The sequence below is a fragment of the Buteo buteo genome, chromosome 22 (genome assembly GCF_964188355.1).
Source record: "Buteo buteo chromosome 22, bButBut1.hap1.1, whole genome shotgun sequence".
NCBI classification, from domain to species: domain Eukaryota; kingdom Metazoa; phylum Chordata; class Aves; order Accipitriformes; family Accipitridae; genus Buteo; species Buteo buteo.
This window is the reverse complement of record NC_134192.1, coordinates 1,940,259-1,959,378: the sequence shown is the minus strand read 5'-3', so window position 1 is coordinate 1,959,378 and position 19,120 is coordinate 1,940,259. Positions and strand designations below refer to the sequence as shown.

The following is a 19,120-nucleotide window of genomic DNA, read 5'->3' as shown; positions in this document are numbered from 1 at the left end:
GCACCACAACCAAGTCCAGGCCGGGAAGCAGGCAAAACCGCACCAGCGGCTCGAAACAGAAGCCGTCCAGCCTGGGAATGGCTGTGGATAATTCATTATCGCACCAAGCTTTTTGCAACATCTGGACGCGGCTTTCTCTCACGGATATTTCACTACCATGCAGTCCTTGTGAAAACATCACGTCAGAGCAGGTTATGATTTGGAAGGCTTCAATCTTAGCCTGGCTGGGCTGAACCCGAACATCACCGCTCTCGCAGTGCGGGAAGCTGGGGAGCGGGGCTGGCCCCGTGCATCTCTCGTCGTAAGGCAAATGGTCCAGAGACGGCACAGGTCCTGGCAAGAAAAGAGCAACCGTTGGCACTGCATCGGACACCAGGAGGTAGCAATTGTGTTCAAAATGCTCCAGTGTTGACCTGTTGGATCTTCTACTGAGAATGAGGGATCAAAACGGATTGCAATCCCAAACACAAAGAAAAGCAAATGAAAAAATTCCACAGCTCTGCTGGGCTCAAGGATTTGAGGACAGATGGGGAGAATTACTAGCGAAACAGGAAAGGGCTAAACCAGCATGCTTGACACAGATGCCACCGGCGCCCGGCTCTAAACTCAAGAGCTTTTTGTCTTTCCACCTGACAGCACGACACAAGAGCTACGGGCTTGAAGCTGCAAACGTCATGCACCTGGGCTCTGCTGCCATCCCCTCCCTGGTCCAGGGACCTCTGACCCTTCTCAGCTGCAGGGGATGCAATGTTCAGCATGCAACACAGGGTGGAGGACCACCCTTACATACTCAACATCTCATCATTACCACCTAACTCTACTTGTGACACTTGTCATCAAATATTGGTGTCTTTCATTTTTCTATAATCTTTTTCAAAGGGGGGCAGAAACCATTTCTACGAGGTTTTTTTGCCCTGAAGTTACATACCTGCCTAGAAGTATTGTATTGGGTCTGCGTGGCAAGGTTTTGGTAGCAGGGGGGCTACGGGGGCAGCTTCTGTGAGAAGCCGCCTAGACGGACCCAGCGCCAGCCAACGCTGAGCCCATCAGGGACGGTGGTAGCGCCTCTGGGAGAACAGATTTAAGAAGGGGGGAAAGTTGCTGTGTGACAGCAACTGGGAGAGAGGACTGAGAATACGGGAGAGAAACAACCCTGCAGACCCCCAGGTCAGTGCAGAAGGAGGGGAGGAGATGCTCCAGGCGCCGGAGCGGAGATTCCCCTGCAACCCGTGGTGAAGACCACGGTGAGGCAGGCTGTCCCCCTGCAGTCCAGGGAGGTCCACAGGGGAGCAGATCTCCACCTGCAGCCCGGGGAGGACCCCACGCCGGAGCAGGGGGACGCTCGAAGGCGGCTGGGACCCCTTGGGAAGCCCACACTGGAGCGGGCTGTGCCTGAAGGACTGCAGCCCGTGGAAAGGACCCCATGCCAGAGCAGGGGAAGACTGAGGAGTCCTCCCCCCAAGGATGAAGGAGCAGCAGAGACAAGGTGTGATGAACTGACCGCAACCCCCATTCCCCATCCCCCTGCACTGCTCAGAGGAGGAGGTAGAGAAATCAGGAGTAAAGTTGAGCCCGGAAAGAAGGGAAGACTGGGGGGAAGGTGTTTTTAAGATTTGGGTTTATTTCTCATTACCCTACTCTGATTTGACTGGCAATAAATTTATTTCTCCAAGTTGCGTCTGTTTTGCCCATGACAGTAATTGCTGAGTGATCTCTCCCTGTCCTTTTCTCGACCCAAGAGCCTTTTGTTCTATTTTCTCTCCCCTGTCCAGCTGAGGAGGAGGAGAGATGGAGCAGCTTGGTGGGCACCTGGCATCCAGCCGGGGTCAACCCTCCACAAGTATCCACAGTAAAATATGGAAAATACAAGTATCTTCTTTTACATCCAGCAGCGCTTGCCCTTACGCTGCACAGCAGTCCCTTCCCCATCAGCCCAGGAAGCCCCTTGCCATGGATGTGCAGAAAGCTCAACATTTATTTCAAGAGGAAAAAGGTCAGAAAACAGGTGATAGCACCCAAACCTAGCTGAACAGTGATCCCAAACAATTCGGGATGCTTCAGTACCTCTAATGAGATCTCCTGGAACTAACACAGCTGGCCAAATTTAGTCCCTTACTGCTGAATTTAGCACATATAAAGTGTAAACTGTTGCAAAGCACATTGGTACGAGCTGGTCAGAGACCCAGCGCTTGGGGCCTTTGCTCCAGAGGTATGCCGATACACAATAAAAAGGCCAGTTTTCGAGGAAAAACTGTACACCCAGCAGTTGGCATGTTGAACGGGTGACTGGTAAATAAATGTTTCATTAAACAACAGAGCAGATAACTGTTTAAAAAAAGCAAACCCTTGATCCCAAGATTAAGGAGGACCTCTGGGTTTAGGATGTGGACAGAAGAGCTGAGGACAGAGATGGTGGGGCCGGAGAGCACGTGCTGGCTGGGACCCGAAATCCAACAAACACCCCACGCAAGAAACCCAACTCCCAGAGCCCCAGCAAAGCTCCTTGGTCTTTCCACAGTGAAGGACTGGCTTTACTGCCCGTGTGTGTCCGGCTTGGGTCAGGACAAGCAACGGGCAGTTCGGCAACATGTCCAAAGGAAGGGAGACGCAGAGCTGTGGGCTCCAGCTGGGACGATGCCCTTTTTCCAGAGAGGAAAAGTGGAGAAACCACATGCAAGAACATCAGAGCAGTGTGAAGCTCTCGGAGCTCAACCTACAGCAAAAAAGCCATTTACAGGGAGATAGTTGGAAAATGCATTTTTAAGTGGCTTCATTAAAAAAAAAAAAAAAAATCCAACACTACTCTGTGATTTCTTATTTTAACGACCACTCGGTGCCCTGCAGGCTGCAGGGAGACAGGTAACTGGTCTCCCTGCACTCAGCCCTCTGCACGCAACGCCCCAAAATTCCTTCGCTAGCGTGTAGGTGCACAATAATTTTGTTATACCATTTAGGCACCAGGGAACCCTTCCCCAAGAGGCTGTGGTTTCCAGACGTGCATCGTTGCCTGCTTTAATTATCAAGCCGAGCTCACCCTGCCCATCTCCCGTGCTACCGAAATCCTTTCTGATGTTTGCAAAAAATGCCCCCTTCTGGCAAATTATAACTCAGGTTTTCAGGTCATATTGTGTAGACGAAGAAAACTCCAATAAATCTGTCATTTAACGGAAAATTAATGCTGCGTCCCAATGTCAGCACCGAACACAGAAATAACCACTTTTCCACAGACAGCTATTGCCTGTTTGACGCAAGAAGGCCAGATACAACAAACCTTAAATAAAAAAAGCCCCACGAAAATCAAAGTTGATGATGGTTATGACCTGAAACATGGCTCACAAGAGGCCACTGGGGCAAGACACGTGTTCAGATCCCTGGTTCGTGGTGCTGGCAGGACTCTGGCCCATGGAGGAGGGCAGGGTGGGAGCAGCACCCGCCTGTCCCGGGGCAGAAGCAGCGCTCCTTGTGCATTTCGTCTGCTCCTTCTGTTTCTCCTCTGTTTTACCCATGTTATTTACGGGCTTTTTTTTTTTTTTTTTAAGTGAGGGAGAGCGATTTTATTAAATCAGCTAATATGACTGCAAAAATTGGGGAAGTCTTTGAGATCACGAGACACAAACAAACAGCCGGGTAAACACAGGCAGAAATAACTGCTCCAAGCGTAAGCAGGTTGCAGTAATTAGCTGGGTGGTTTTCAGCTCCCGGCCTCAGATCCTCTCGATTCCTGAGACTATTTCTGAGAGGTCTTAGTAAGGTAAGTCCAAAAGCAAACCCATTCTCACGCTTCACCTGGAAGTTTCACAGGAGCCTGCAAGCTGAAAAGAATAAAAAAGCCCTGAACACGGTGGTTGAGACCAATTAGTGCTCGGGAAAACAAGTGGTAACAGCAGCGGGAGAGGGCAGGAGACTCCGGTGCTTGGGGAACCAGGATGGAAAGAAGTAACGTTTGCAACAGGTATGGGACGAACCAAAAACGGAGCAAAGAGCCAGAAAACGAACCTGTTGTACCCATGACTTTCAGTACCCAGGATCAGGAACTGTAGTTTCCAGACTCATCCTTTCAAGGCAGACCTTCCCCCAGTGCCTGACTCATCAGGAGGCTCCCCCGAAGGAGACGACGCGTTTTCCCTTCCCTTCCTCGCACACGTACGTGCGATGCACCTGCTTCTTCCTCCTCCCACGAACAGCTTCTCCCCGCGGACCACCGGCTCCTCGGGCCAAAGGGCTCACGTCCCACCTGCGCGAGCGATGACCACCGCCCAGAGCTCCGGTTTGAGAACCCCACCAGCAACCGGCTGAGCTCTGGGCTCTGGCATGGGTCATCTTTTGCAGGAGGAAAGCACGGCAGCGTGGTCGCCCCAACCTCTCCAAACAACAGAGCCCATCCTGAGGCCGCGCAGCCGCCCGTCCTGCCCTGCATCCCCACCACGGCTGGCACCTCGGGGATACAGGACACGAGGTTTTGGTCCGAGCGGCTCTCGTCGCATAACCTCCCCGGGTAACGCGGGTGCCGGGCAGCACAGCACACCCCTCTGCCGCCCCGACACGACCACCCAGTTGGTTCTCCTTGCAGGAACGCGCAGAAATCAAATTAATTAATTCCAGCTGTGCACGAGGGCGTGAACAGCGTTCACACCGCAGCGGGGAAACGAGATGGCACAGCAGAAATTGGGCACTCCCGGTCCCTCTCTGGTCATTTGTTCGATCGGGGAACGAATGCTGCTCGTGTCTGGCACCGGGCACCCTCGGCACGCCAGCAGGGCAGCGCAAACGCCTCCGTGCAGGGTCTCCAGTGGACCGGGACAAGTTCACTCACTTTAACAGACGTAAATTTGGCACTTTTATTTACCCCAAAGCCAATCGGCGAAGATACAGTGGCGGGAGTGAGCAGCATTCCACAAATACTTGATTTGAACAGTTACAGTACGTTTAGATCCAGCTCGCTGCATCAGACTGAGGTTTTAGTAACCTGTAACCAACGCGGCCGCTAAGTCCCGTGCAACACGACTTCTGCACCGCAGCCTGGCCCGATTTAAAAATGGAACTGGTGCTGGCTTTGCCGTGAGCTGTCGTCACTTGGGGGAAAGTGTCGTGCCTCGTTTTATAATAAAATGCGAGGGAGGAGCAGGGAGGTTATATCAGCTATTAATCCCTGTATTTTGAAATATCTAATAAATGTTAAGATGTAAAGCAAAACCAGAGGTGGAGATCTGAACACGGCATCTAACAGGAACCCTCCAGCCAGGCTCCGTAAACACATGACTAAGACTTTCTCACTGAGGTTGCCCCATCGGCTTCCCTGGGACTACTAAAACCAGTAAGGACTGAACCCTCCCAACCAAAAACCATTCGCCACAGCCAACAGAAACACTCTCCTGGACTCAAACATACTTTAAATCAGCCCGGGTGAGTAATGACCCAGTTCTTGGGCAGTTCACGCGAGCGTAAACCAGGCACAAACTACCCAAATCTGACACATACAGTGGAAAATACAACCAGGCTGCGATCAGAATTGGGCCCACAGCAGTAACTGCCCAGCTCAACTTCCAAGTTGGTACTTCCTCAGCAGCTCGAACAAAAACAAAACCAAGAAAAAAAGATTTCCATTTGACGTGAGACAGCGGGTTTTTTTCCAAAACTAATCTGAACTTCGCAGCTCTGAGCTCACACTGGGGGAGGGGGGGGTCTGTCCCGCAGGTACCTGCGCGGGGAGGGGGGCCGACACGTATTTATGGGGTCAGAATACAAAAAGAACTGATGCCACCCTCTCCCCGGAGAGTCCCGGCTCCCGGGGCGAAGCCGCCGCCGCCTCTGCCCGCCCCCAGCCCCGCACCGGGGTCCCCCCTCCCGGGGCCGGCCCCGGCCCCGCTCTTACCTCTCACCGCATGGCCTCGCCGCCGCTCGCGAACGCGGTCCCGGGAAATAACTGCAAGTCCTGAAGTTGAAATGTTTTTAAAAAAAAAAAAAAAAGAAAAAAAAAAAAGGGAAAAAAAAAAGGAAAAAAAACCCAAACTTTTTTTTTTTCCCCAAAAAAAGCGACTAATGGCGCAAGCTCCTCCGAGAAAAAGAAAAATTTAAAAAAATAAAGCTGGAAAAGGGGGTGCCCGTGCCATGCACGGCCCCCTCCGCCGGGCCGCCCCCGGGACCTGCCTCCCGCCGCCGGCCCCGGGACCGGCCCGGGACCCCCCCCCCCCGGCCCCGGCAGAGCGCTCAGAGAGCGGCGGCGAGGGCCCCCCCGGGCCGGGCGAGGGCCCCCCCGGGGGCCGGCGGCCTCCCGCGGGCAGCGGGTCGCGGGGGGCGCCCGCCGGGGCCCGGCGCGGGCCGCGCTGCTGCTGCTGCTCCTCCGCCGCCGCGCATCCCCCGCAGCCCCGGCCCGGCGGGGGGGGGCCCGCCCGGTGCCCGCCGCGCCCGACCAGAAGAAGAAGAAATAATAAAAAGTTTAAAAAAAAAAAATTTTTTTCAAAAAAAATTTTTTTTTAGAAGGTCCCAGGCCTGGATGCGAGCGGGAGCCCGGAGGGAAACTTTCTGCAGCCGGTGCGGCGAGGAGCCGGTGTCCCGTCCCCGTTTCTTCCCCCCCCCCCCCGGCAGCACCGCCCGCCGCCCCGGCCGCGCTGCGCTCCGCGGGAAAAGCGCGGAGGAGGCTCCGCGCCCGCCCCGGGGAGAGGGAGGCTGCGCCCGGGCGGCGATGCCCACGGGGGAAATTTGGGGGCTGGGGGGGCGAAGATGCTGACCCCGCTCACCGCAGCCCACGGGGTGGTGTGTCGTCCCGTGTCGTGTCCCCCCTCCCCGCCATAAGAACAATCAGAGGAAGCGTGGCCACATCTGCGGGGGGGGGTCACTGGGGATACAGCCCCCCCACCCAGCAGCCCTGGTGCATGGGGAAACTGAGGCACGGGGACTCGCCGTGAGGCGCTGCGGTGGGCCTGGGCACAAGCCTGGCCACGGCACCGCTGTGCGAAAAAGGGGTCTGGGCTCTTCTGCGGAGGCTCGAGGGACCCGCGCCCCAGCTTTGTGGGTGCCGATGGCAAAAAAAAGACACTTCGCCTCGGGCACGCGTCAGACCACCCGACGCCAGGTTTCACCGCACCTTCTCCACCGCTACTGAACAGCCCCTATGGGGAGATTTTAAAAAACTACCTCGGTTTTATCCAGGCTCCTTGCTCCTGAATGGGGTTGCCATCATGGGCTGGGCGCGCTGTTAACTTCTTCCCAGCTTTTGTCTTCCTCTCTAGGAGGAAGGCTACTTCTTTCTCCACCTTTGTCCTCCTCTTCCCGCACAAGCCCACCTGGGCAAACCCTGATCATTTGGCTTTGGCCAGGTGCTTCAAATTACTCATTTGACAACCCACAGACACCTGGTGAAACAGCACTAAGCTTTATCAGCCCATTCCCCAACCAGGACATGACACAGGTAGGAGCCCAGCTTCCTATTTTCACCCCAAAAAACCACCCCTGGAGAAAACAAACTTTCTGTGCAGCGCTACCTGAAAGCTTATAACAACAAGGCAGGGCTCTCCCCCCCAGCCCCTCTCTGTAGATCCCCTGCAAAGCCCATGGTGCCTGGTCTGGAGGTGTTCCTGCACGGATAAATAGGAGGTCGCACAACTGAAAGAATTGCTTTTGTTTTAAGAAACAGCCTCTGTAATGTTAAAAATATTGGAGGGAAGTGAAATAATTTTTTAGGCAAGGCTTAGTGGATTTAATTGCTGCTTTTCCATTGGATGTAACTGGTGTTTTAAGGTATATTAGTAGTGTTTCCCATGGAGAGGCAGGTGTGTGCTACAGAAAGAGGGTGTCATTAATAGGGTAACCACAATTAAGTGTAATTGGGATCATCATATCAATCATTCCATGGAGCAGCCCAAGCTCAGAGTTTTCCACTTGGTTTTCCGATTGTTTCAGTGATGTATCAAACTGCAAATGCTTTCTTTGGCTTTGGGCATAGGCAGCAAAGCACCCCTTAACTTTTTACACCATTGGCCCATTCATGGAGAGTTAACCTGAGGGCCAAAAATCCACCCCAGTTGCTCCGGTGCCTCTCCAAACATTCGTGTCCATCCCTACCTGGCTTGGGGCAGAGCTGCGATACCTCTGTACCACAGAGCTCATGCAGTCTGGTGTTTTATTTTCTTTTTTACTGAAGAGATTTATCAATATACCTGAGAGTAGGGTGGATCTGCCAGCATTTGAGGCTGTTTTCACCTTGCTGGCAGGCTGATGCTTCTCCCAAGAAAAAGCTCAGCCATGCTGGTGCCTCACACAGAGGTCGCATCCAGCCCACTCCCCATCCCGTAAACACCCAGCACAGAGGGAAAAACCCATGGGCAGCCCCAGCGCACGCAGCACTGCCTGCCTTGGGTGGTCAAACACATGGGGCTGGGGGGGTTGGCTGTGAAAATGAGGGCTCTTCTCCAGATTGCATTTTCTATTTGCACTCAGAGCATTGAGCCATGATGTCTCCTGTTCTCCTCTTTGCAGGAAGCAGCTAAAAGCTCACTTTTCCAGAAAAGAAAGGTGAAAGTCTGAGGAAATCATACAGCTTCATAAGATGGGCTTGAAGAAAACCTTCAGATGCATAAAAAAAAAAAACCCACACAATAGCCACAAAATCCAGGGGCAGCAGTGCTGACATTCTTGTATGTGTATCTCCCAGGAATGAGGGCAACACCGCACAACCCTCAGCCCTTCTTCCCCCCAAACCGAGCTTTTATGATGTAACAGCCCTTAAATCTTAACAAACAGCAGGGCTTTTTCTTCCCTCTGCTAAATCAGCACCTGCCAACAGCCACCTTAGCTAGCTTAAGGTGCATCGCATCAATTCCTTTCCCCTCCCTCCCACCAATATTAGTTCCACTTTCTTCAGCTAAAGCTGACTGTGGCCCCAAAATCACTGGAGTGGGCCCTGAATTTGTGACCGATCAGAAACACCTTGTGCACTTACCTGCTATATAGCAAGTGCTCCAGACCTCCTTGGCTGCTTCTGTAGAGATAACCATGCTATAAGAAAACCAGTAAACCATGAACTATTGAATGACCCATAGAGAACTTTCCTTAAAGATACTGAGATTTTGGTGTTTTGTTGTTGTTTTTTTTTTCCTATGAACTAGAATGAAATCTAGACCAGGGCCACACATCACCAGCTGACCAACAGCAGTTACTAAGACAGCATGGTTCTGTCCTGCCTTCAGGATGGTGTCTAGCTCTGGCCCTTTCTGACCTACTGACTTTTGAAACTGGATTTTGGTGTTTGATTGTCAGGGGTGTCATTGCAGAGCCCTGAGCAGTGATGCTCCCAGGAGGTTGGCTACATGCCCATGAGAGAAGAAACCTATAGCTATATGGACACAGCAGCTGTTTCAACATCCATCCTTCCAGAGATATCCTCAGCTTCAGCATCCCAGCATCTCCCTACCTTGCCTGGGGGTGAGGAGGCCAAGCCACACCATCTCTCCACCCCCCCAGCACCATCACCCTAGCAGCTCTAGGCTACCCTTTACAAAGGCCCTCCAAAAAAAAAAAAAAAAAAACCCAACAAAAAAAAACCCAAAACCTCTTACCCAGCACAGGAGCCCTACAGGTCCTCATCCGCAAGTCAGAGTCATCATCCTGTACCTCCTTCTGGGCCTCATTAATATCCCTTCCCCTAATTAGGCACAGGAGCAGCCCAGCAGCAATCTCTTCCAGCTCGGGTGCAGGAGCAGACCTTCACCGCCCCTGTTAACTAAGGGGGATGGCACCAATTCACACACCTGAGCAAGGTTTGCAGGATCAGACCTGATGAGCACATGCTGGCTTGAGGAGCACCCTGTGCGGTGCTCCAGTGCTACTGCTTTTTTCCATGAACCACAGTCGCCGAGCTCCGGGCAGCCCCTGGCCATGCTCCCCGCTGGCTCCTGCTCCCAGGCTTTGCTTGGAGGCAGAAGGAGCAGAACCATAACTGGGTTCATTTGAGTAGAAACCTAAAACCTGCAGAAAACGCTGAGGATACTAAAATCAGCAGAAAGACCTTAAATCCTGCTTATACCAGGGAAATTCCCAGGTACGTACTTAGAGTGCTCTGCAGAGAACTAAATGATTGAAACAGCAGGTGGGCTCGTGGTGAAGATGGGCAATTCTTGTCTCAAACAGGAGGTGATGGAGCCCAGGTGAGAAATAAATAACAGGAGCAAATGGACTTTCCTTTGAATATTACCTTAGGCACATCAAGAGATTAACAAACTTAAGGGACCACAAGGGCTGATGAAGGTGAAGGCAAGCCCAGGAAATGCTGAGCTGGCTTATTGATTTATTTTTCTGGGTCTAGCAAAAATTGGCAGCTTAAGGCGGCTCAGCTGGGGCTATAGGCAATGTGGTGGCCCCCCCAGTCGCCGTCCTTTCCCTCCCTCCTCACCTCTCCCCCAGCAGATGCCTCGTTTCAAATACCATCAAGGACATAACTGCCCTGGGACCGCCTAAACACAACTCCTTCGACATCCCTGAAGTCAGAAAAAAAAAAAAGGCGATAAGGAATTAACAGCTTCTTGGAAACCCAAACAAAGTTTCTGTAGTGACGCAGGTGTCAGAAGTTGTGCTGCTATAATTAAGAGAGCACAACTGCTTCCTGCTGGGGTGCCTATAGGGAGTTCAGCCCTATAGCAATGCAAAAGCAGCTTGGGAACCGCTGTAGCTGCCTTGTAAAGGAGACCTCAGGCCTCTGCAGGGGATTTACAGCTGGGTCTTATGGATTGGGTTGGGTCGGGGGTGAGTTGCAAAAGCCCCTGTTTGAAAATAAATAGGTCGTAAGAGTAGTCTCTTCTAGTAGATGCTCAGTGGAGGGATGCCCAGTCACTGTGGTGTTACCCCATCCCATAACTAAAGTCCTTTCCGCTCTCCGTAGCCAACCCGCTCTTGGTCTCATACCTCTTCATACATGATGTGTGCCCTATAATCAATGAAAACATGAGATCACAGAATCATAGATCCTCATTTTTTAATTCAGACACCTTGACCAGGTGTTACAGGCTCCTTCCCCCTCCCAGAAGGGTTAAGTGCTTCCATACTCCTAATTTATTCCTTATAGTTTACCTTTACAAAGATCCAGTGGCATCTGGTTCATTGTCTCCTTTCATTTTCTATTACATTTAGTTCAAATAGTCTCAGCTGAGATAGGACGCCTGGCCCCATCATCCTTGCACCAAAGCTGGGCAGCAAATTAGACTGCCCTCAGGCAGGGGATGGGTTGCAGTTTTGCCTGGATAGCACCTTGTGCCCTGCACTGACCCAGGATGGGAAATCCCAGGCACTGCCCAACTACCCAAAACACCCCCCAGAGCCCCCCGCCACGGCGTGTGGGGCTGCTCGCCTGCGCCAGCTTCTCCTCCGCTCTCTTTTCCCTAATCCCCTGTACTGCAGCCGGATATACCCACACGTTTGTTTGGGGGGAGAAACACCAACCACTCCACACTTGGGAGTCAAATCCAAATATAGAGCCTCCTAAAAACAGGCAATTTTCCCACAACCCTGTTGTTTCTCTGGTGCTCCCTCTGGCTTAGACCTGGTTAGATCTGGTGTGGGGTCAGGAAAACACCCGTAACAAGGCAGGGGGAGGATTAAACTCACGTGATCTTGGTTTGCAGTCTCAGAGGAGACAGGCACTGGGTGGCTTAGTCCAACACCCAATTTTATAGCCTACAATTAATTCAAGTGACCCGTAGGCCAGGCAAGATGGCCTGAAGAGCTCAGGGGCACGGATAGGGACAGCTTCCACTTAGCCACCGCCAGCATGATGCTGAGTTAAGGACGGTGGGCTGGAAGAGGCAGCCTGGTGCCCCTCAGCAGCGTTTGTTCTACCTTTTAAATAAAGCACAGCCCTGCAGCTTCGGCCACACCAGAGTGGGGTGCAGCAGCAGGAGGTGACCCCTCTGCCCCGCCAGGCAGGGCAGTGAATGCCCTCACCCTGGAGTTAGCACCCCATCGCCAGAGGGTTCGGTTTTCCTTCAGGTTCCAGCTGCACATCCAAGATAAGGCAGTCCACCCAGAGCAGGAGATCAGAGACTGCCCCCCCCACCCCGCCCCAGCTTAAAGTTTTAATGGCTGGAGGATGGGGCAGAGAAATGTTCTGCTCTTGAGCACATCACCAAACCACACTCGTTAACTCCTGATTCGCGCTATAATGAGGGTTCATTTGTGCTCCTAGTCCCCTTTTCACCAACCCTGGGTTTATTCACGGGTGATTCCTATTCTCGCCCTGGGCCTTGCTTATTCCTCATCTACAAGTGTTATTTTTTAGGGAGGGAAAAAAGAGCCTAAGAGTATGTTCCTGGAGTAGGACAGGAGCCCTCACAGCATCGCCTGCACCCCGAGAGCCGGGGGTGGCAAACCGCAGCGGGAAACAAATTAAGGATGGGAAACCTGGAGGAAAGGATGAAATCCCCAAGGCGAGGGCTGAGCACGGCGCACATCGCTGGAGCGGCTCTGCTTCTGCGGGAGCTCAGATGGTTGTCACAAACTCTTGCCTGCTGCAATCCCCGGCTGATTCTCCGTAACTCAGCAGAAAGTTTGCAACACGTATTTCTTGCCATCTCCACTCCATTGGCAGGCGCTTCGCGGGCAAGGTCTCGCTGTCTTGCAACACCGCTGATTTGCTGCTCCATTTGTTGAGGTTTGTATTATATGGCGCTTGCTCGAGCATCCGCCGTGCGGGTCTCCTTGCACCCCCGTTTCTGCTCCCCCCAGAGCACGGCGTAGACTTCAGCTCCCTACGTTACGGCTCTGCCCTGCAGCAGGCTCAGCTCCACCCAGGAACATGTTAAGAAGGATCTTGTCTTAACAAGAAACCAACTGGCAGAGGAGCAAACAACAAACAACAACAAGAGTTAGCACATCCCCCAGCCGCCGCTGCTCGGCGCCCCAAAGCCGCCCCACGGAGACGCCGTCGCTTCCCTCGCCCTCACGCGAAGGCAGGCGGGCACTTTTGACAGCGGCCGGCGACGTGCCCCTTGGCAGGGTTTGGGATTTGCAGGCGAAGCTGCTCTTTGCTGAGCTCAAGCATTGCGCTCGAGGGCAGAGCCAAGGCTCCTGCCCCAAGCCCCCCAGGAAAGCATCCCCACCAGCAGCCTCCCCGGCTACCGGCGGCCACGGGGCCACCTGGAGAATGGCAGGGTTGCTCAGAAATAACACAGGCGAGGTGGGAAAGGGAGGCTGAGGGTGGTTTTGTGGTTGCACCCGAGGACCACAAGTGCCCAAAGCGGGCAGAGCCCGCACGCTGCCTGCCCTCGGCGCCTGCAGGAAGGGACTTGCCGGCAGAGCCGCGGCGTGGGAAGCGTGGCCGGGCTGAGTCACGCTGTGTCGTCCCGGCCCTGCAGAGCCTGTCCTTTGTGCACAAGCTGGTTTTCCAGTCTCCAGCTACTGGAGAGCTCTTGCATGGGACTGGCAAGGAGCAACGCTGTCCCAAAATCCACAAGCAAAGGTGCCCTTTCTCCCCTTCACCCTGAAGGAAGAGTCCCCTGAACCCTTCTCCCTCCTTCTAAGCAGCTCAGACATGCCTTAACAGTGCTTTGGTCTCTGCTTGCCATCCCCAGAACCCCTATTCTTCCACACTTTTCCCCAAACTGGGCTCTCCCAGAGCTACCATCCAGCCCCTGAGCTCAACCGCAGCCTGGGCTGGGCGAGACGGGCAGGGACCAACAGGCAGGCCCCTGAGCACCAAGTGGGAAAACAAGGAAACATTTCCACGTATTAACTTCATTTCCTTCGTTTCCTCCAGCCCGGCAGCCTCGCTGGTGGGTTATTAATAGCACGCTGCAGACGAGCGCCGGGGCTGGCCCAGGCTCCAGCCTCCCAGCGCCCGCCCCGATGGCCACCGCTCCCAGCACCCCTCCGTGCCCGGGAGGGGACGATGCCGGTGGGATCCACTCACTAAACATGCAGAAAACCCGCGTCCCTTGCAGCTGCGTTGCAAATCCCTGGCAGGTAAATAGCATTGAAGAAAGATCTGGGAAATAGCCAAGTTTTTGCTGCTTCCCCAACTTGGGATGCTGAAAATCACGTTTTTAACATCAAACCTCCTGTAATCTCATTATTTTCTATTTGTGGAAGAGGAAACCACTGTCTCCTGCAATTGCAAAGCAAATGCCGCCAGGATCCAGCGCAGCAGAAGGAGCAGAGGGGAGACAGCCAAAGGCAAGGCTGCTGCCCAAGCCAGGAGCATGCCCCAGCAGCACCTACAAAAGCAAAAAAACCCCGATAGCTCCAGCACTCACAGCACAAACACGAGCATTTGCAGGTTTCTTAAAGCACATTACTTTCTTTTAACTTGAGAGGTGGCCTTTTGAGCAAGCAATGGATGAAGTAGAGCAAAGCTGGATGCTTGCAAATCAGGCAGGGAGGTTTTGGGTCCTGTCTCACGGGTGCTTCGCCCCGGCAGCGCCTTTGGGATCGATCTGCCTTGACGTGCTGCCCAGGATGTGCTGACAAGGGGAGGGGGGACCCCTCGGCAACATGACTGGGACCGAAAGCCCTGTTTCCCCACCAGCTCCCGGCCAAACCGCCTTGTCGTCCGTCCTTTGCTGTTCCCGTTGCCATGGCCCGCAAAGAGACATTTCTTCAGCAGCATCCTCCCCCTGCTCCCGACGCTCAGCCCACAGCCAGGCACCTCCAGCGAGGGGGAAGGCGTTTGTGAGACCACCACCTTCACCCATGCTGGGGATTAGAGACGAAACCAGGAGGGAGAGCCCGAGCGGGCAGGGGGGAGGCTGGCAGGAACCTCCGGGTCTCTCCCCGGGGAGAGGAGCGATGCTTTTGCCCCAGCCTGGCTCCCCCCATCCCGGGGATGCCAAGCCACTAACCCAGTTAAGCAGCTCTGCTTGAACCAGTCCAAACGTGCATGCTGGAGATGGGCATGATCTCCAAACGCAGAAGCCAGGAGCAGCCCCGGGGAGATTTCTGCAGCGTGACTCACGCTCGCCCGGCCCCGGAGCTGCTCGGGGACGCCGGCAAAGCCACCTGCAGCTCAGAGGGGCTGGAGCCCAGCAGAGCCGCCAGCCTGCCCCGGGTCCTGCTCGGCAGCGGTCCCGCCGGTGGGCTTGGGGCAAGGGCATGGCCAAGCTTCAGCGAAGCTGCAGAAGAGGTAGAAAATGGGGGAGTGCTGGCAGAGATGCCTTTTCATCTCCGGATTCTCCAGAAATAACCCCCAAGGACCCATCTGCTTGGTAGGCTCTGCAGTATTGCTGCTTCAGCTGGGAAATGTGAACAAGCGCAAGTGGAGGAGAATGGAGGGCCCCAGCGCCAGGGCAAAATACTGCGATTGATTTTAAGCCTGGAAGAAATAGTTTTATCCACCCAGCCTGCCCCAAGCTGCTGACCTGGAGAAGTTGCTGGAGGGAAAATCCACATTGCAGAAAACATCTCATTTGAAACAAAAGCCTTCAGAGCAATGGAGAGTTCCCCACCTGCCTTGCAAAGTTCCCCCAGCTGCCAGATACCCTCTGAAAATCCCAGACCTCCTGTTTTGTGGGAGGTTACCGACCCGCAGCTTCCAGCCCCGTCTCTCCCCGGAGCATGCTTTTGAACACGGGAGGATCCTAAACCCAACCGCTCGGACCCCAGCACCGACTCCACCACCTCGTCTACATCGTATATGGTGCTGGCCTCCCCTGACATCGCATCCCCGCTCGTTTCTACAAACCAGCATTTAATGGTTGAATACTACCACAGTGGCAGCGCGACCCCCCCCCCAGCTCAGATGGGTCTCAGAAGGGTTTTCTGGAGACCTGCCAGCTCCTCCTGGGATGTGAAGACGGAGCCGGCGTTCCCCGGGGAAGGCTTGTTAAGGAAGCAAACTGCTGAGCTGCCCCTGGACGAGACGGACGGGCGCTCCTTCACCCAGCACTGCCGGCCGAATGCTGATGCAGCGTCACAGCGAGATGGTTTCTGCCGTCCCATCCCTCCAGCTCCTCTCCCAAACCCCAGCCAGAGGGGATATCCAGAACCTCCAGTGTGGAGCTTCGGTGACTAATGCGCTCCGGCTGCTGTGACACAAATAACACCCTCGGAAACGTCGGCTTCATGATTTGCCGCTTTGGTGTAATTTCTGATAGTAGATAGGGAGGAGGAATGTGTGGGACAGATCAATACAGGATTAAAATGACAGGCAGCGTATAAGCATGGGGGTCTGCTGCCAGCATAGCTCAGTGGGTGAAAAAAAAAAAAGTATTATTTTGGCTTATGTTTTGTTATTTATGTATATTTGTCTAGTTACACACTTCTGTAAATAAACCCCAGTGTGTTGTCCCCCCACCTGCATATGCTGGGGTGTATTTTGAGCCGATTGAAAGCCCTTGTTCCTGGCTGTTCGTAACAGAGCTTTCAATATCAAAGCTGATCAGTCTTTTCAAACACCTTGCTCCGGTGCTCGCCCAGCCATGCCTTACCCTGACAGCCTTTCAAAGCCACCGCTGCCATCCCTTGCTGTTCAGACCAACATTTGGGTTTGCCCTGGCTTCAGGTACCTAAGCAAAACCACCAACAATAACGTGAAAGTATGTGTGCCTGAATGCATTTTGCACCAGAAAACAGAAAAAGAAATTACTTTTTATCCTTGGCATAGGAGGTGCAGGCAGGTTTGATCCCAGCGGGCTGTTTGCAGCCCTTGCAAGGAGCTCCCATGGGTGCCGTGCTCCTGGCTGGGATGGCACAGGCAGGGAGATGATATTATGCATCATTAGTGGCACCATTGCCCTCCTGATCACCCTGTTGGGAAAGGAGTTCAGAAGAGAGGGGCTGGGGAAAGCCAAGGTGTGGAGAGCCAGCCTTGCAACGAGAGAAAGACATGCAGAGCGGTGGAGTCGTCCCAGCAAAGGCTAAAACGTACCTTGGTTGCAGGCAAGTGCTTATGCAGGGAGAGTAGCCAGCGAAGGATCCTGCAGGAAAAGTGCGCCAGGGCTGTTAGTCCTTGTCCTGGAAAACCAGGACTTGAATTCACGGTTGCAGGAGGGTCAGTAAAATGTCATTACAGCTCCCGGGGCTGGCTCGGGGCGAGAGCACTGCCCTCCTCCCCAGTCAGCCGGAGACCATCGTAGCCCAAAACCAGCTGGCTGTTGACTCTGAAAAGCTGCATGTGTAACCAGGCAAGTCATATGCAATGGTATCAGCCTCACTTCAAACAAGCATTAATTCTGGGGCCGAAAGTTGGTGATTTATTTGTCGGATTGTATTAATTTACCTGTCCCACCGCAGAAGCACTCAGCCAGCTCCGTTTCCTACAGGCTCCTGCTCGGCTGCTAAACCCATTGCCTCTGATAAAATCACTATTATTTGCTTTTTTAAAAAATTTAAACAATTCGTCTGTACACCTGATTGCACCAGCAACCAGATCGTGCTCCTTTCTGGGGGAGGTCGGGCGATGGCTGGAGCGGCTGCCGCAGACCAGCATCCCTGCGCATCCGCACGGCACTGACAAAGTCGGCTCAGCCCTGGGTGAGAAACAGCTCCGCCAGCGGCTGCGCCGAAACCAGAAGCAGCTTCGGTGGTTTCAACTGGAAAAAAATTCTCTGCCGATTCCTCTGTGGGGAAAAAGCAATGGCTTCGCACAGGCCCCTCTGGGGTGGGCTGTCAAGTGTGCGACGCTGTGGCCATGGTACACATGCTGAGGTCACTTTATCCCAGGTTTAAAGCCAGTCCCCAAAAATGACTGTTCATGGCCAGTTTTGCCTCTGTTACGTGGTGCCTTGGTCACCGCAGGTCTCCTACTTTGAGGAGCTAGGCATCTCTCCTAGATCCAGATGCCAGAATCTTTCCTAGATACTGGAAGATTGGAGGACTGGCTTTGTTCTGTTTAATGGAAAAAGAGGTGAACCTCCCCCTGGGTGAGCCTGAGCTAACGAATCTACCGGATTCTGGGGGGTCTCATTGCATCCCCCCTTCTTGGCACAGGTCTCTCATTAGCCTCAAAACCCCCAAAACAAGGAGCTGAGGATGCTGTGTGGCAACCAAAAATATTCCCAGGGGGGTCAATGTTAGAGAATTCAAGAAGAGGAAAAAAAGCCCCTAAGTAAGGGCTGACAGTTGATGGATCACCATAAAACACCAAGTGCACAGTGCCCGAACCCCCCCTGCTCCCTAATGCATCGTTACTCACCGCTCGTCACCAAAGGGAGATGGCCTGCAGACCAGCAGCTTGCTCCAACGTCAAGAAGCACCTGAGCTTACGCTGCTTTGGGTCAATATTGGGGGATTTTCTAAAACAGAGCACAGCAAAACAGAACAACCACATCCCCGAAGGAGACGCCGAGCTGCGACGGGTGGAAGCCTGGAGGAACCATGCTGTGCCACCCTCCCCGAAGCGACCGAGCAAGCAGTCACCGAGCAAAAATAACATGCTGCGAGGCCAGGAGAGACATTTTGCCTGTAGAATAGGAGCAGCAAGACCTGGCTTCGCTCCTGGCACTCGAACCTTGGCGTTTCCCCGCAGCCGGTAATGTCATGCTAATGAACTATCTATAGGCACACGCCAGGGAGTTTTCTTTTTTAGACTGGTTGGTGGGGTTTTTTTGGAAGAAACAATAGCAGAAAACAGCACTCCTCCCTCTCTTGATCTGGCTCAGTTCCAGATTTCACTTTTTTTCCCCTAGTTTCACACCAAGAGACACTTTATTATTGCAAACCAATTATTTATCCAAAAAGGAATAGGAGCCTGTAGAAGATAACAGCACATCTTTGGCGCGATGTTAATACGCACATGGAATTTGACTTCCCCCCGTTGCAAAAAAACACAGGGAAAAAGGTAGCAGAGCGCAAGAGGGAGGCAGGAGATCAGATCAAACAGATCAGATCAAACAGAGCAAACCTCCCGATCAAAGCCAACACGACTTTGCGTGTTGCCGTTCAACGGCAGCGACCCAGGGCGGAGGAGGAAGGTCCTCAGACACTCTGGAAACGCATGCGGGCACCGACGTGTGAGTTCCTGCCTTCTCTCGCCTGGCCTTGTGCAAGAAAGCACCATTTCTTCCCACCGCCGAGCCCTCTGCACGGACACGCAGGCAGGATTCGCCCCGGGAGGAAGGCAGGGCGCAGCGCCCGGCGGGGCTGGAAAAGCATCTACCAAGGCTGGCAGGAGGAGATGTTATTCCAAAGCCCCATTGTGCTG

The 19,120-nt window shown here is 53.6% G+C and overlaps 1 protein-coding gene and 1 long non-coding RNA gene across 3 annotated transcripts in view; both read right to left on the bottom strand.

Moving 5' to 3' along the window:
- The window catches only part of ARHGEF9 (Cdc42 guanine nucleotide exchange factor 9), a 218,761-nt gene extending 212,548 nt beyond the window's left edge, over nt 1-6,213 (bottom strand). For both annotated transcript variants that reach the window (XM_075053735.1, XM_075053733.1), the window contains exon 1: nt 5,873-6,213. The gene's annotated coding sequence lies outside the window, so the exon portion shown is untranslated. The remainder of the gene's footprint in view (nt 1-5,872) is intronic.
- Nucleotides 6,214-12,689: 6,476 nt separating this feature from the next.
- On the bottom strand, nt 12,690-18,371 carry LOC142043125 (uncharacterized). The gene is made up of 3 exons (XR_012653949.1): nt 18,113-18,371; nt 16,847-16,895; nt 12,690-12,816 (listed from the first exon to the last, which is right to left on the bottom strand). It is a non-coding gene; the product is annotated as an uncharacterized LOC142043125 (long non-coding RNA).
- Between the last annotated feature and the right edge of the window lie 749 nt (nt 18,372-19,120).